We start from the raw sequence: 15,683 nt of genomic DNA, 5'->3' as shown, positions 1-15,683 counted from the left end.
TGAGAGAGAGAAAAGTTAGGTTAAAGTGTTCTAAGGAGTCTGTATTACATTGTTTGGGAAGCAAATAGAGATACACATAAACTTTCATGTTAGACTTTGTTAACTCAAATATAATTTTTAAGGTTTAAGGCTAACAGGTAAGATAACAGAACAAAACACATATATCACAAATCAAGAGGAAAACAGTTAATATTTTTAAAATTATAGTTTAAAATATAGTCCAATATTTTTAAAATCTAGTCTGACTATATGTATTGTGCTTGGGAGGCTCGGTGAGGGAGAAACATCAACAGAAGGAAGGTGGGGAAAGTCTGGAGTCCAGGAAAGAGGCAAGTCTGCTCGACTTGTCATGAAAAGAGAGAGGAGGCTCTCAATACATCATTCCCTTTGTTTCTCCCTTCTTGAGTCTCTCGAAGTTCTTCAGGAGGATGTCATATAACACAGTACAAGTGTTGCAGATATCCACGGCCTTGGGCTGAGGTCTTGGTACCCCCACCTCATCCAGCTTGCACATCAGCTGTAGTTAATTGCACACATGGGGCTGCATGTCCCAGCTCAGAGGAATCCTTGGAGATTCGAGTGTGGAAGCCTTCCAGCTGGGTGTGAAGGGTGGTCAGCTTGAACATCTTCTCCGGGAGAGCCACTCCAAAGTTGTCCCCATTCTCAATCTGAAGTACCTGCAGCTGCAACCATGTGGTGACTAGGTTGACTGCTTGGTGACATCCCTGGTCCTGGGTTTCAGGAGCTGCAGGAAGATTACAATCTTCTCCTTGCCATTCACTGGACCACTGGGAGGACCTCTGCATTCATCTTCCCCTTTTGTCTTTTCATCCTTATCTTCCTTCTCCGGTCTCTTCCACTCCTCCTTCTTTTTCCCTTGAGTGGATCATGTACCAGGACATCCAACCGGGCCTTCAGATCGCTCAGGTTGGCTTCATTGAGAGCTAGCTGGTTCTTTTCAAAATTTCCAACTCAGAAATTTTCTTGGTGAAATAGTTCTCGAGCAGGTTCTCTATCTTTTACACAGTCTTCACCGAATACATCTACCTGGGTTTTGGGGCTTAAGGCAGGACCCTGAGCGTGGCCATGGCCAGGGGCCTGGTGACATCGGAGAAGAAAAAAGTAATCACAGGGAAGGGAAAGTGAAATCAACAGGAAAATTCAAGTAAGCTAATGGAAGACAGAATAGGAAGAAAAAAAATAAGTAAAGAATAAGCATGGCACATAGAAAACATTTGGATTCCTACTGAATTCCAAATATATGATGAATCATAATAAATGTAAATGGATTAAACTAATCTGTTAAAAGGCAGAAATCTTTAGATTGAATTTTTTAAAACTCTATTTGTTTACAAGAGAGAAGCCTAAAACATAACGGCATAGCAAGGACAAACATAAAATAATGTATTCAAATAATAAGTGTCCCCACAAATGATAAAAGTTCAATAATTATTTCTTTTAATTGAATGAATGAAAGAACCTGATGAAATAAACTTCATAGCCAAAAGCATTTGGGGGGATAAAGAGGATTATTGCTTGATGAAAAAAAGATACATTCACCAGGAATCATTCTATATACCTGACAATACAGCATCGAGAGAGGTAAGAGAGCTGGAGAGAGAGACAGAGAGAGAGAGAGAGATAGAGAGAGAGAGAGCAAAATTTGCTTTAATTAGATGAAAGAAACAAATTCAAAATTATAGTGAGAGATTTTAACACACATCTCTGAAATTAATAGATCAAGCTAAAAAATAGAAGATTTAAATAATGCATATTACAAACTTCATCTAATTGATCTGGAAAGAGAACTATCCACCTAATAAATAAAGAATGCACATGAAATGTTTATAAAAATTGATCAGGTTCCATGCCACATAGCAAATCTCAACAAATTCCAAAGAACTACTAACATTTAGACCACATTCATCAACCAAAGACAATAAAAGCTGAAATCAATAACAAAACTACAGTTCCCAAAACACAGTACATTTTGAAATTTCAAAAACACACTACTAAAATATTAATATGAAATCAAAATTAAAGTAACAAAACATTTAGAACCGAACAATAATTAAAATCTTATATTTCAGTAGAAGGGATGTTCAGCATTAAATACAATATCAGGAAAAGAAGAAAAATTTTAAAGAAGATAAAGAGGAATAAACTCAAAGAGAATGGGGAAAAAAATCTTTTCCCACAATGGATAAAGTAGTAGGGAGGCAATAATAAAGATAATAATAAATCAATAAGATAAAAACCAAGCAACAATATAGAACAGGAACAAAACAAAGGTTAGTCTTTAAAAAGACTAATAAAATAGGTAGATACTCAACAAAGATGAGCGAGAGAAATAAAGCAAGCAGAAGTAAACACTATTAGGTATGAAAAGGGGCCATACCTATAAATACAGCAAAGAGTTTTTTTAAGTATGAGTATTCTATCCTCTACTGTATAGCAATAAATCTAAAAACGGATGAAACGGACAATCTCTTAGAAACATATGTGACCAAAATATGTGACACACTAAAACCAGAAAAAGATACGAAAGCTCCTGAATGTATTTGTACAAGTTCAGTGTAAAGCTAGATTTTAGCAATACAGTCATGCACTAAACAATGACATTTCAGTCAACAACTGACCACAGATAATGGAGATGAAAAATTCCTATTGCCTAGTGACGTCGTAGCCATGGTAACGTAGTAGCACAACGCATTACTCACATTACTCGCGTGTTTGTGGTGATGTTGGCGTAAACAAACCTACTGCACTGCCAGTGCCGTGAAAGCACTGCACACACAACAATTATGCACAGCATATATAACACTTGATGATGACATGAAACGACTGTTACTGCTTTATGTATTTACTATACTATACTATTTGTCGTATTTTAGCATGGGCTCTTTCTACTTATCAAAAAAAATGAGTTTTCTGTAAAACAGTATGTTGGCTTACGATGATAGCAGCCTCATACATCTCACGTTTACCACATCTCTCGATTGCATCACTTCTCCTGTGCCTGATTTAATCTCGTGTTGGTTTGTACAGTTAACATGCTGTCCAGGCTTGTGGCCGAGGAGTAACAGGCTGTACCATACAGCCTAGGTGTGTCACTGGCCACATGCATGAAAGGAACACGTGCACAGTGCAACCGTGCCTGTAACGTCAGAAAGGTATGAACAACTTCACTGTCTTTAACCTTTGATAGAATACGACACAGCATGGGCCATGGAGAAAGCAGGGGTACAGATAAATCTGACACACACAATGTAGAACACAAACCCAGTGATCTCATTTAGATCATGCTTAAAGGCATTTTCAAACATTCATATTGCCTATGGACACACATGTGAAAAAGATGAAATCACGCACGGTAAGAACAGGCATCAAATTTAAATTGGTGCTATGAAGCTCGAAGAAGGGAGAAAGGGAATGGGACCTGGGGAGTGATTTATCTCTACTTTTAAAAAATATATATATACAGGTGGGAAGAACTGAAGTAAACACAGCATAAAGATACGACAAACCAATGGTAGAAGACATAGGCACTTGCTATCCTATCCCTGTAGTTCCTATTTGTTTGAAATGTTTCATAATAAAAAAAATCACACTGTTTTGCACATTTTTAAGATGTCAATGGCTATTATTATATGTTTCTAGGAGCCCCCCACAGTAGGTAGGTCGTTACTATGATATTATCACTAAACAAATGACAACGGTGAGGAAGGAGCAGACACATGGTGGGCACAAGGCTTAGTGTTCGAGGGCTCAAAGCCTCATCAAATTGTGATGCTCGCTGCACTCATTCAGTAATTAATGAAACACAAGGAACCGGAACTTGATGCAACTTGGGGTAGGCGGGGGAAGGAGAAGACAACGTCTTCCCTTCTGGAACAAACCACAGCCTGAGGAAGAGTAATGACATAACTCGTTAAAAAGGGAAGACGCCAGGCTGCCTGGGTCATCTGACAGCTTTTCAATGAATCTGTCATTCACTCATGCAGAAGCTGACCATTCACTGTGCACCTGCCAAGGAGGAAGAAGTGGACGGAGGAAGTGAAAAAGTGACCTCGGTTCCGGCATGACTTCGCCTTCAGAACACACCATGCTAGGGAGGAAGGACAGGAAGCTGCCTTGGGGACACGAAACCCCGAGAGCCGGTCTTGGATCGGTCCCTTACACACCCTGGCATTTAGCTCTTCTTATTCACAACTGAGGACATGGACTACCATTTCAAGGCCACTGAAATTCAAGAATCTATCTCCTGTCTAGTTTTTTACCTGGATTTTTTTTTTTCCGTTTCTTTTAAAATCCAAAAGAGGAGCTTCAGCGTTTAATATTTGCACGTGGTGTTGAGGCTCAGCCCTGCGCATGTCCCAGCTACATTCCTTCCCCCCTGGTGACATACACAAAATGCCTAGTCACAGTACTGGTCTCTGAAAGTCTCAATAAATGCTACGCCTCCCCCACTCGTGAGGCCTGCAGACCCTTTAGCACGGAGGTCAAACTGATTGTAGCTTCAACTGAGCAGCAAGTAACATGCTCCATCCCATCCTCAGGGCAATGCACGCTGTGGGGAGGTGGGGTGGTCCCCATCACTAGGAAGCAGCATTACATGCACATTTTAGGATGGAAATAAAAATTTCCTGGCTGTCAGAATTGCCAAATAGTAGGGTGGGTAAGCAAGGGAGGTTCTGGAATCTCCTCTGGAGATCTTTAAAAACCTGATACAATCTCACATATCTGAGATGACTTTTTGCAATCCCGAGTACAGACAAAGGGACCTGGTGCTTATCCTGCAGGCGTACGGTCCTGCCTCTTGCTTTTTTCCCTTACTCTTCTCAGTGTTACATGCCGCCTGTACATTTTCTTCCCCCTAGAGGAGCACACTCACTGCAGCCCCTCAGTCTTGTTTTCATTGATTCCTTGGTCCTCACACCTTTCTTTGTTGTTTTACGGAAAGCTGGTCAAAGTCAGAACTGCCCAATTACCCACACATAGTTTGGTGGTAGCATCAGAAACCCAGGCAAAACACAGCCATCATTCCCTACTCTAGCCTAACGTCCAAAGCTGGATGGAAACAGAGAAAATTAGCTGTTGCTAACAGTCCGCTGTAAATGAAAATATGATCCCAGTAATTGATTTTAAATAGATTTTTAAAAGAATCCTTGGCCGCATTTCATCAAGAATACAGAGTTTCAAAAGCGTTCATTCCAGGGTTGGATTTTTCCCCCTTTCTTCTGGCTTAAACCCCAAATGGCCAAGATCCGAGTCTGAATAAACAGTGTGGGTGGTGACTGTTCTGTGAGGCCCAGTAGAGGATGCAATCACTTTCTGACTCTGTTCAGCATTAAATCATGTGAAACTCGCCTGATTACTCCACGTAACTTTTCCTCGGTAACGGAGGGCAACAGGACATGGACGTCCTCCGCTTCTCAGGGAGAAAAAAAATTAATTCTCCTAACTGCGAATGTTTAATTATGTATAAAGTTCACTGACCTCACAGGCGGCTGTCAGATGATCTAGCGAAGGCCTGCGAAAGGCATCCCAGGAATGCAGTAATGTGGGCAGAAACCGGGTGGATTCATGCCACCGAATGCTTCAAACGGGACGGACGCCGCAGCCGTCCAGAAGGCCTCCAGTGAAAACAGAACTGTAGCATAATCGGTCATTGAATCTCACCTAAGCATTTCTAGGCCTTCCAAAGTGATCGTTATAAATGAGAAACTCAGGAAACGACCTGCAGGGAGGAGGGCCGTGATGACGGGGGGAGAAGTATGGAATGCTGCTTGCTGGTGACTGCCCCAGCTGGCGGGACATGTATGGATTTGCAATGTTCTCTACCCATTTTTAGGGGTAATGCTTTCTGACTTCCCTGCTACTTGACATTAAAAGAAAATGATGATGCAATCCCATTCATAAATACACGTGGGGCTGGAAGGAGACAGCGGAGTCTGTGTTTATGTAGACAGTTTTGATAGAATAGGACTCACACGAGTGTGCAGTGACTACATCTATTCGTCAGTAAATGTCCTCGAGTGTGTTCTTCATACCAGGGCTGGATTTTTGTCGTCGGGCTGAGGGAGGGGAAGGAGACCAGCAAAATGAGCTTCTAGAACTTGTCTCCCTCTTCTAGTCTCTATCTGGGGCGGCCCCAGGCTATTGTGAAAGCAGAGCAGTGAGGAAAATTCGAAGACAGGCTGGTTTGGGCTTCTTGGGGACGGGAGGCCAGAGCCCCAGGGGACACTGTTGGTGGCTAACTTCAGGGCTCTCCTACTCAGAGGGAGGAAATGTGAAATATTTGGACTTGCTACTTCCTAAGATATTAAAATGACCTGCTGGGATCCAATATTATGTTCTATCAGTAGCTTTCTCACCAAACATACCCACTTTATCAGTCAAAATATTATACTTTCCATGGGCAAAACCTTACAAGGTCATTTTCTAAAACAATACTAAGCTACATTCACTCTGGTATCTTATCACTGTGAAGACAGAGAATGAGCGGCTGGAATTTAGCCAACAATTTTGATCCTCTGATGCTTGCAGAATAGAAAGAGTCTCACTTGTTTCATTTTTAGACAAACCTGAAATTCTTGTGTCCTTTACCCAAATCAGCCACCTAGATCTTGAATGCACAGGACCCGCCTGCATTCGATTTATGTGAATTCCATAGATATTTGGAAAACACAACCAATGGAGTAGGCGCTACTGGTAATATAAAAATCAGAAAGGCATGCACCCTGCCCTCAAGCAGGTCACAAATGCAGAGTCAGGCATCCGTCCCACACCGGAAAGCTTCTTGTATGCAATCTTCCTAAGGTAAGGTGGCATTTGACCTGAACCTTGCCCCAAAGCTCTGTTCACACTTGTACACTGTGCCACTCCGGAAAGGAAAGAGAGGTAACTGTCATTGAGTCATGCTTCTTCATGGTGGGGTTCCATCATTTTACCTTGTTTTTAATCTATCCGATATTGGAGGGATTTCCTGTCAAGATCTTTTCTTCAAGACTGTACCACTGTCGACGTAAGCAATGTCCAAACCTGTACAGAATTTCCATGAGTTTATTTGCACCAAACTGACAACCTACGCCAGGGAGCAAGATCTCAAATGCTCCTGAAAATAACAGTTTTGCAGTTTCTTCTATGCATTTGGAATTAAGGAAGACATTTAAGGAAGATTACATGGAAGTGGGAGAAAGCAAGGCGGGGATCAGATAACGACAGGATAGCAAACAAGATTATGTGTTCTCTTGAGGGTGGTCACGATTTAGAAAGAGAGGTCTAAAAAGAGACGTTTCACAGATATGTTAACCTAGATGCACAGAAACAATGGATAGGGCTGGCTTAAGGCAAAGATAAACCTTTTATTAAAAGGTTACATGCCTGGATGTGACTACCCACCATGACCTGCCCAGTTAGGAATATATGATCAGATCACCCTGAGAGGTTACTTTCTGTAGAACCCCATTTTCCATCCACAATATTTAATATTACTTTGTTCAGTGAACAGTTAGTAAAAAAAAAAAAAAAGAAAAGGAAAGGAATTCACTGTCTTTCTACCCTGAAGTAGGAAGCCTTCCTTTAAACCTTTAACATTTTTCTATAATAGAAATATGATTATCCCCATAGTTACAAGGGAAATACACTTCCAGATAAAGAAACTTGGATGCTAAGTAATATCCTAAATCATTTCCACCCTTTGGGTACTACAATTTATAAAATTCCATGAAGGAAATGACTCTTATTTCTCATGAAGTTCCCACTGGGAAATCACTGTGAGCCACAGTTATGAAAGCGATATCCTTTTGCTTAACCCAATTCCTTCCCTTTCTCAAGGGCCTTTGCCATCTCTGCCCAGCAATTTAGTTATTTCTCATCTGTAGTACGTGTTGCAGTCCACCTTGTCAGGTGGCAATTTGAGTACAAATTTGAGTACAAATTGTCTCTGTTACATTGTAAGTTCTTGGACACTGGGGACTGCTATATTCATCTTGCTATTCCCCTGAGTGACTCTAAAAGAATGAAGAAATGAATGAGTAAGTAAATATGGAGATGTCTATGACAGGGGTTGGAAAACTCCTGAGTAAAGAACCAGATAGTAAATATTTTAAGGCATATGGTCTCTATCATACTTACTCAACTCTGCTGTTGTAATAGGAAAACAGCCATAGACAATCCATAAAGAAATGGGCATGGCTGTGTTCCAATAAAACTTTATTTACAAAAACGACTGGCAAGCCAGATTTGGTCCACAGACCATAGTTTTCTGATTCCTGATCTACAGTGTTTATCTTTGCCATAAATCACAGTACATTCTTTAAATTTTCATTTGGCACCTGTGCTTTTCAATAATTAGATTAACGTGCAGAGTACATAAACATTCAAGAGTTGTTTTGGGGGGCGGCCGAATGGCTCAGTTGGTTACAGCGCGAGCTCTGAACAACAGGGTTGCTGGTTCAATTCCCACATGGCCCAGTGAGCTGTGCCCTCCACAACTAGATTGAAGACAATGAGCTGCCAGAGGGGTGGCCAATGGCTCAGGTGGTTAGAGTGTGAGCTCTCAACAACAAGGCTGCCGGTTCAATTCCTACATGGAATGGTGGGCTGCCTCCCCTGCAACTAAAGATTGAAAACGGCGACTGGACTTGGAGCTGAGCTGCGCCCTCCACAACTAGATTGAAGGACAACTACATGGAGCTGATGGGCCCTGGAGAAGCACACTGTCTTCCAATATTCTCCAATAAAATTTATTTTTTTAAAAAAAATTGTTTTGGAACTCCACCAATTAATTTACTGAACACACACACACACACACACACACACACACACACACAAACCAGCAACAAGACAAAACAAAACAATCAGGAAAGCACATAGAAATCAGCTGTTACTCCAAGTGAATCTCATGGTTATCTTATGCCTTTTTGTACATCGCATGCCTTTTAAGGAACAATTCTTATCCCCAAAACTGAGGGTAGTAATTCCGCCATTACATCATCATTATTGAGTAAACCTGATATAAGATCTCAGAGTTATTGGGTAAAGGGTCTGGTGCTGGGGCATGGTGAACTTGACACTTTCCTGGAAAGGGGGAATGAATACCACCCCACCCCATTCCTGCTCTCCACTAGATCATTTTCTTCTCTGACTTTACTGCTAAAACCCTTCCAAAAGTTATTAATGCAGAGGATACTCCTTTCTCTTGATGACCCTCCAGAAAACATCCAGCTACAAAAAGCACAACAGAACCTCAAAAGCCCAGCAAACACACAGAGAAGTAAAGCGTAGTCACAAGAATTTGATGAAAACAAGATGTCCCAGCCTCTTACCCTGACCTGATTAGACAGCACCCCGTCCATCATTACTCCTTCCCTCACTCTCAGGCTATCTTTTGGGTAAAATACAGTATTTTCAAAACAGGAGATAGATTTGAATTTTGATGGAAACTCAAAGGATACAAAGTCCTAAGGTTACCTGCATGGTTTAGAAACCATTCAACTGGTCCTTTTCGAGGTATGTATGAGGAAATGCACAGCAAACAACATATAAACCTGCACCCACGTTGACGTTATTTGAAATGGGCTACTCTAAGGTGGGGATCTTCAAACTGCATCAGTCATTCCCAGGGTGTCATGAAGGAGTTCTAGAGATTTTTTGTAAAACTGGGGGGGGGAATGAAATTTGACCTTTCCATTATGGCAAGCTTCTCCTCAACACCCGGTCCACGTACAAAAAATTAGAAGGATTCTGTGCCTTAAGAAAATGAGGAGCCACTGACTCGCTAATGGGAAGCTATCACTGGGGAATCAAAACACTGGAGTTCAGATCTATCACACTCAACCTTTGTGACTTGAGGTAAATTACCAGATTTAAATGTAATGTCCTCGTTTTCAACACAGAGCTAGGATACACACATCATTGTGGAGAAATCTGGAAAACAGAGGACACACTATATATGACCCAACTTATTTCAACAAATGTTCAGAGCCTCGCATGTGCCAGCGCTGGAGAGTGGAAAATAAAGATGCCACAGACCCTGAGTACAGAGAGCAGGTGATCATCACTCCCTGCTTTCTTTTTTTCAGCAATACTCAAGTGCCCAACCATCCTCAGTTCTTTTCTTCTGTTTACTGACTGTTTTATTGTCATAATCCCTTATCAGTCACTCCTCATTGCAACATTCCCCCCTCCTCCATGTAGAAAACATGAGGCCATGCTCATCACTGTTCAGAACAGCGCTCCAGAAAAACAGCAACACATACATGCAGTGGTATTACTGACAGAAACTTAACTCATATTTGATAACATTTCAAATTGCTTAACATAATGCGGCAATGGCACATGGGAATCTTGGTTTGGGATCAGATGTATAAAAAGTAAAGACAAAAGTTAAAAAGAGTGATTGCGTGGAGTAGACCACGAGAGGAAAGTATAAAGCTAAAGAGTGAAATTTCTCAAAAAGTTGTTTACAATCATTTAGGACAACTTCCTCCATCCTAGTTACGGCAGTCTTCAGGTAACATGGTTTGGGTGGGTAGTTTATGTTCTTCAAGGGAAAAGTCAGTGACCACAAAGTATACAGGTGTTGGCACCCTACTGTGAAGGCTGTGCGAGGAGGGAAGGTGTCCGAGAGTAAGGAACAGAACTCTTTACTCATAATTCTCTTTTGCTTCCACTCAGAGAAATCAAGAACGAGCATATCCGTGGAGAACACTCAATCGCTATAAATATCTACCCTTTCTTTGAATTTGCCTCTTGGCCCGTGCCTACAGGATACAAATAAATGACCCAAGGGAAAAAATAATGCACAAGTCAAGGGACTTATTTGACACATTCTAAATTGAATCTAGTTTCGAGAAAGATACTCTGAAATCTTTTCTGAGGCTTCATGAGAACATTATTTGTTCCTTTCTTCCAGTTTCCAGCTTCTTTGACACCGAAAACTTTTACTTGAAATACCACATCTTTGAAGAGGCCATCTCAAGATTTCCAGAGGTTCTGTGGAGCGAAGAAAATGGGCTCATCTGAACCCATGTGTCGGGAACAATACAGGTAAAATGTCTTTTAAATCAATCATTCTAAAGAGAACGTCTAAGGAATGCTACTTCAGCATCAAGAAGCGGGACCCTAAGAGTTTATTTCATCAGTCCCTGGCAGCATTCTGGGCAAAGCGAACAGAAAATCTCGAGGAAAAAAAGAAACTTTCAGAGCCCGTTTTGGGCCCCTTTGCATTCCTTTTTTAAGCATTACAAGATTGATCCTAGGCCACAGATGCAGCTTTTGGATGTCAGATGCGACAGGCAGATGTTTTCCCTTAAATATGCTGTCTCTCTCTCTCTCTCGCTCGCTCAATCTGTTTATAGCTGTTTCCCTTTCAGCCTGCACCTCAAGTTCTTACTGTTAACTGCACGTCCTAAAGGTTTCTTCCCTCCACACACAAAGGGGCATTTTTCTATAACTTGTTCTCTTTTCTGTAAGAAATGCACCCACTCATCAGGTACCCTATCACCGGTGTGTTTTCCTCCTTCACTGTCTTCAAGAAATACTGTAGTAAATGTCCCCTATAGAATAAGTCCCCAAAGGTATGTGGCAACAGAAAGGGTTTGGTTCTTTTTAGGTATAAACTACTGAGGTCACATGACTGGTTATCAGCCTCTTAAATCAACTGGATATCAAGTGATGGGCTCCCATGATGACATTGGGGCTATTCATTCACACTTGTGTTTCTTTGTTCTGAGCTTGTAGATGCTCTTCATATAAGTCAGACCAAAGACCTTCATGTATAAGTCAATTATGCATATTCCATGGCAGTCAAACCGAGCGCTAGATTTTAGACTCATCCAACTCAACTACAGATTCATCCAGAATGTGATCCAGACGGGCAGGATGATATCTGCTGCTATTTCTCATACACAAAAGTGCCATGGGACCCGGGAGTTTCTTGTTGGTGACAGAATAGTTCTGTATCCTGATGGCAGTGGTGGTTACAGGAATCTACACATGGGGTAAAGTACAACACACACACACAAACACACACGTAAAAACCGGTGAAATTTAAACAAGATCTGGAGATTATACTAACATCATTTCCGGATGTTGCTAACGTATATACTATACACATTACACTAGAGTTACACTTATGCAAGATGTTACCATTGGGGAAAGCTACATGAAGGGGACGTGGGTCCTCTCTGTACTATTTCTGCAACTTCCTGTGGGTCTCTATATATTTATTGCAAAGGAAAAAGTTTAAAAAGTGTCATGAGAAAGTTTGTGCTCGTCTGGAAGTAGTTTGCCCAACTTAACCTAATTATATTTGAAGCTTTATGTTGTGTCTTTTTCTACGCATAGTATTTTAAAGCATTTCCTACAACAACTTTCTCTAAGAAAGAAAGTAAATGTATCTTCTGATCTGTGCAATGTAGGCTCTCTGAATAGGAGAGCTGTGGAGGGGGGGCGCGGAGGGAAAAGTAGCTTTCTCAAAGGTTCATACTGCACTGAGCAGTATCTTGCATTACAACCAGCGTTCTAATAAGATAGCCTCTTTCTGTTGTTTCATGGGTGTTCCCAAAGACGCAAAGACATAAAGAGGAATCAGGTGGGAGCCCCGAGGGACAAACATATACCTGAGGTCATTAGATAAAGAGCAGGGAGGACAGAGACATCTAACTCAGGTCAAGATTTTGCCATTCCTTCTGTCTCCAAAGGTTTCCCCCAGGGCTTCTCATGGCTCCTCCTCATGTGACAGGTCTGAGGCCAATGCAACATTTCCTGTGACGCTGATCTAAACGCTTATACTCCCTCCCCAGTTATCTGACATTGTCATTTTGTTGCCTCTCAGCACCTGACTTCTTGGCTTACTTATTTATTATCTGTCCCTCTGCATTCACATATGAGCTCCATGAGCAGCTCGTCCCTCTGTTCACCAGGGCCTCCCCAACACTGAGGACAGGGCAGTAAATATTTGTTGACTAAATGACTGAAGAAACGAAGGAAACATTTCCAAAGCAATGGCCTGTGACTAGACTATGGTGATTCTCAAACACACAGATCATTATGAAATAACACACAGCCTTCATCAACAAATCCTGCAGGCTGGTTTATGTATGTCAAGGTCATTTCATGTCTGGCTAAGAGAACACACATGACAAAAATTTGAGTGGTGTCTTTAACACTAGCCTCTGAGTTCAAGAGCTAGGAGAATCCTAACCAAAAGACATGAACCCTGTGGAATCTTCTGTCTGAGGCAGAAAAAGGTAAGTAGGTAAATAGATAGATGGAGAGGGAGGAACAGAAATATATATCCAAATATACATACATATGCCCATTTTCTCATGTCCAAAGACATGCTGGGATCTTACTTCCTTTACCATTGTAAGTCAGCCTGCAATGAATGGGAGGTGTCCAGCCGGGGCAGAGGCAGAACAGCAGGGACACAGGTATGGGGGGCACAGGTAAGCAGAGAGAAGAGAGAAAGAGCCCCCACGAGACACTGAGAGTGTCTGGAATGATGTCATCACCTCCACTGTGTGGGCTCATGAGAGGTCAGGAATGAGGGCTGCCCTGTTACCAAGTCACCAGTCTAGAGCTCGGGTCATGCTGCTAAGACCTGACACTATTATGACCTATTCTTGAACCTATTGTTTCATAATATCAGAGACTCACAGAAGGTCAGATCTGGCAGGGCTCTTAGAAACAATCATAAAGTAAAGGGCAACCCTGAAATGGGGTCCATCTTTCCGCTGAAACAGGTCACCTCACTGTTCAAAACAGGAGAGGCTGTGGACAACCCACCATGCTCAAAATGTCAGAAGAGAACTCTTACAGGCTGTGCTTTTAGATGTGGTGACCTGTTTTAAACAAATGGCTAACCTTCCATGTATCTGCTCTAGTGAGAAAATAAAACTCCCCCCAAAGACCCTTTAAAACCGTGGGAATACGAAACAAGGAGGCCACTGACCCCTTAACTTTAAAGTACACTTGGAGCCGAGCAGCCTGAAGTCAGTCTTCTGATACCGAAGTCAGCCTGCGCTCCCTGGCTCCCCTTCATTTCACGCTTCTCTTAAAAGAAAACAGGCCGGACTGTTTCAGTAAATAACAAAAGGTCAGAGAAATGCTACTCACAACATGAGCAAAATAACGGTGCAACCTGCCAAAACGTTTCCTAAGGCCTAACAGGCGGAAAAATCCAGTGGTGAAATAGTCCACAGATCTGACTGGTGAGAAGAGAGATTTGCCCGAGTGAAATCTGCCATAAGCAAAATCTGCTCGTATTTTATCGATAAGAAATACAACTATATAGATCATGCCACCAGGTTCAACCAACATTTAACTATCACGCCCCTCGTAAAGACTCAGGTTGCTATGTGTGTTGTTTGTTTGTGCCGGCTCCTCTCCTTAGATTATATTTTGATGTTCGAGCCGAGTGTCAAAGTGGTGGTAAAACGACTATATACTCAAAAGTAAAACTCAGAGTCAGTCGCGTAAAATCTCCTATGTGAAACTTCCAAGTGGTTTAACTCCAACCACCTGAGGCTGGGAACCACACATTTATAGTATCTCCAGAATTTCTCTGAGGTGAACAGGAAGCAAATACCATTATGAGAGCTTTAGCGAGAGACAGAGAAAAACATGTCCAAGGCAGAAACCAGGTCTCTTCACCTTCCGGACACAGCCTCCGCTGATTCTGCTGGGCTGTTGTCTCCCATGTGTCCCTGCTCTTAGGCTTGCACCCAACGCCACACTCGAAGCCCTGTCACCAGACCTGTTGCAGTGACTGGATCTGACGCATCTCTGGCTTGATGGGACCTTGCAAGTGGTCGACGCTCAGCACATTCAGTGGGTTCGGACAGTGGCATCCATATTCTACCACATTCCTGGTTTCAAACTATAGAGTAGCGTTTTGCACAATACCTCCCGAGAAACACTACACTGGCAAGATGCTACTTAGGTGCAACATAATTCTGATTCCACGGTGAAATACATTTTGGAAATGATTTATACACTTACTAGAGTCGCCATCTTGGAATCTCAATGCAGATGAGCATATTGAAAGATGCTGAGAAGACCGGCAAGCAGGAAACCGATTTAAGTCAGCAGCAGTTCCCAAGTGATTTTCAGACACCTTTTCTCAATGAATACCTATTACCAACCTGAGGAATTAGTGTTTTATAGAGGACATGGACAGGAATGCTACCCCAGAGTAATTTCTGAGTCATGCCTCATCTGTCATTAAGATTGATTCTTCCTTCATGATACATCATGGGCTAACCCCTTTAACAGTATAGTGTTGGTCGATGCTGCCCCTTTAACAGTATAGTGTTGGTTTCCTCTTTTTTTATACTGCTTCATAATATCACAGACTCCCAGGAGGTCAAATCTGGAAGTGCTCTTAGAAATAATCAAAGTAAAGGTTGACCCTGAATTTTACAGAGATGTTACGCAGAGCCCTGCAGTGAAGGGACTGGCCTAGGATATCACAGCACAAGATGTTTGGCTTCCTAGTGGCAAGGTGGCTTTCAAGCACCCATGCTCTAAGTCCCCATCCACGCTAGGGACAGGGATTACAACAGTGGGTTGTCACGCTACGTAACGGGGTAAGTGAAGGGACGGACAGCGAGAGAAGCCACTGGAGCACCCACCGCAGGGCATATACTTGCACTTCCATCCTCGCACTTAAC

General features: G+C 42.1%; 1 protein-coding gene and 1 pseudogene across 2 annotated transcripts in view; both read right to left on the bottom strand.

Moving 5' to 3' along the window:
* Positions 1-15,683, bottom strand: part of BCL2 (BCL2 apoptosis regulator) — a 167,330-nt gene that overhangs the window by 87,018 nt on the left and 64,629 nt on the right. The window lies entirely within an intron of this gene.
* The window catches only part of LOC308509973 (proteasome activator complex subunit 1-like), a 64,484-nt pseudogene continuing 49,171 nt past the window's right edge, over positions 371-15,683 (bottom strand). Inside the window, exon 3 of the transcript in view lies at positions 371-1,098. The product of the transcript in view is annotated as a proteasome activator complex subunit 1-like (transcript). The remainder of the gene's footprint in view (positions 1,099-15,683) is intronic.

Source organism: Rhinolophus hipposideros (genome assembly GCF_964194185.1).
Source record: "Rhinolophus hipposideros genome assembly, chromosome: 17".
Classification (NCBI taxonomy): domain Eukaryota; kingdom Metazoa; phylum Chordata; class Mammalia; order Chiroptera; family Rhinolophidae; genus Rhinolophus; species Rhinolophus hipposideros.
Note: the sequence above shows the minus strand (reverse complement) of the source record. Positions and strands in the feature narration are given on the sequence as shown.